Genomic DNA, 2,425 nt, shown 5'->3' with positions numbered 1-2,425 from the left:
CGGCTACATAAATCAGGCGTGATTCGGGGTTGGGGAAGCGGTCTTTGTTTGAGGTCATTTTCCCCCGGATTTGGGTGGCGAAGCGGCGGAGGTCGGAGCGGGCGCCCGTAAATTTATCGGGGTCTGGAAGTCGTTCAGAAAGGCGGGCGGAGGCGGGATGTTCGGAAGCAGGCGGCGGAGTCGTTCCCATAGGAGTAACCATAAGGGGTTCAACAGGCGTGTTGGTAGTTGGGGCGGGGGTGGTTATGTGTACCGTGGGTAGCGTTACGGTCCGAACTTCCTTCAGTTCGGACCGTGTTTTCTCTAATTCGGCGAAAGCGGCATCCCGGGAGGTTATGGCGGAGGCCTTTTCCATGGCCATGGCCAGAATGTCGGCCTGCGCCTTGTCGCGGACACGGTCCGTTTCGGCGCGGGCGCGTTGGGTCTCGGCTTCCTGCATTTCTAGGCAGGAGTTCAGGCGGACGTTGCTATCGTGCAATAGTTGCAGCTTTTGGTAGGAATCGGAGATGTAAGACACCCATTGTTCAGGGTGTCCTTGTAGGTGTTCGATCAGTTCCTCGGTCGAATCGGTTAAGATCGGGGGTTGCAGTGACGCAGGCATCGCGGGCACCTAATGAAGGAGCTACGTAATGTCACGGGCAGGCAGGGCGGACAGGTAGGTGCGGGCGATCAGGTAACAGGACAGAGTATATTGGCTATCTAGTCTTCCAGGTACAGGGTAGCAGGTGGTTGTTGACGAAGACGTAGCTCGAGGAGCTACATATCGGAGACTGCAGAGATTTCGCGTAGATATACGCGCGCGAGGCGCTCGGCCCTCGCGCCTTCACGTGACAGGGGTCATGACTAAGCGACAGCCCAGTGGCTGTCCTTCAGGTCTGTGACATCCAGCATTTTTTTCAATATTTCCCATATTTTTTGGCCAATATATTATTTAAGAAACGCGTTATTTGAAATGCAATATTCGCGTCAATTATATATAAAACTGGTTTAAAATCCAAATATATAATATCGACGATAATTTTATAATTAAAATTTATATCGTTTTTTAAAATAAATTTAAAACGTTGTAGGGCGTTTTTTTTAATCTGGTAATAATGGTAAAAACGGTTTATTAATTCCAATATATTCCGGTTTATTTTATAACCTGTTTTTTATAGTATTTTTTATAAACGTTCTATTAATAAATGGCCGAATTTTCGATATACCGTTCGCAATTTCTTTTTTATTAAAAGAATTATTATTATATTTGCGTTTCTTATAAAATATATTGTTGGTTTTGTCGATTCCGTTCCAAATAAATAAAATTATAAATGTCCCTATTTGCGTAAAATCGGTATTTTAATATTATTGGTTTTTATAAATTCGTTGCTGGTATTATTTAAATATATACCGATTTTATTTATATTTTAAATATATAGTAAAAATAATATATTTATTAATATTACGTAAAACGTAGTTTCGCCGACCTGGATATTTAACGTTATTTTTCCCATTACCGTAATATTTTTTCCTGTTCCAAAACGCACCGTGGCCTTATTTGGGTTTATTTTATTAATATAAATATTCGGTTTTCGGCGTTATAATATTTTAATTTACCCTATTTCGGCCGTGGAAATTATAATTGTTTTTATATTAAAAATAATCCTATACCAAATTTTGTTTATTTTTCGTTAATATAAAATTTGGTGTGGATTTTTTTTATTCGTTTATAATTTGAAACTGTTTTTATATTTATTTTAATCGATACCGGAATAATTCGTCGGTTAAAAATTCCGCGGTTTCGTAATTTATAAAATAGGTAAAAATATTGTCACGGGCAGGCAGGGCGGACAGGTAGGTGCGGGCGATCAGGTAACAGGACAGAGTATATTGGCTATCTAGTCTTCCAGGTACAGGGTAGCAGGTGGTTGTTGACGAAGACGTAGCTCGAGGAGCTACATATCGGAGACTGCAGAGATTTCGCGTAGATATACGCGCGCGAGGCGCTCGGCCCTCGCGCCTTCACGTGACAGGGGTCATGACTAAGCGACAGCCCAGTGGCTGTCCTTCAGGTCTGTGACAGTATTCCCCCCTTCCAGGCCGAGCTCCGTCACGGCCGGGGCCCGGGCTTATGGGGGTATCGACGGTGGAAATTCTTTACCAATTGAGCAGCGTTTTCCAGGTAATCGGCAGGTTCAGTCGTGGGTTCGCTATATCCAGCCCAACGGACGATATATTTCAGCCGGCGGCCTCCTCGGCCGCGGGTTTCCCAAAAGGAGTCGAGGATCTCTTCGACTTCGTATTCTCTCTCACCTTCCACTTCCAAATGGGGTGGCGGTGCAGGTTGTTGGCCCGGCAGGGGCTCAACGTCAGCAGGTTTTAGTCGGTTTATATTGAAAACAGGGTGTACTCTCATAGACGACGGCAGGTCCAAACGGTAGGCGTA

Source organism: Pyricularia oryzae, chromosome 1 (genome assembly GCF_000002495.2).
Source record: "Pyricularia oryzae 70-15 chromosome 1, whole genome shotgun sequence".
NCBI classification, from domain to species: domain Eukaryota; kingdom Fungi; phylum Ascomycota; class Sordariomycetes; order Magnaporthales; family Pyriculariaceae; genus Pyricularia; species Pyricularia oryzae.
This window is presented reverse-complemented; position numbering follows the sequence as displayed.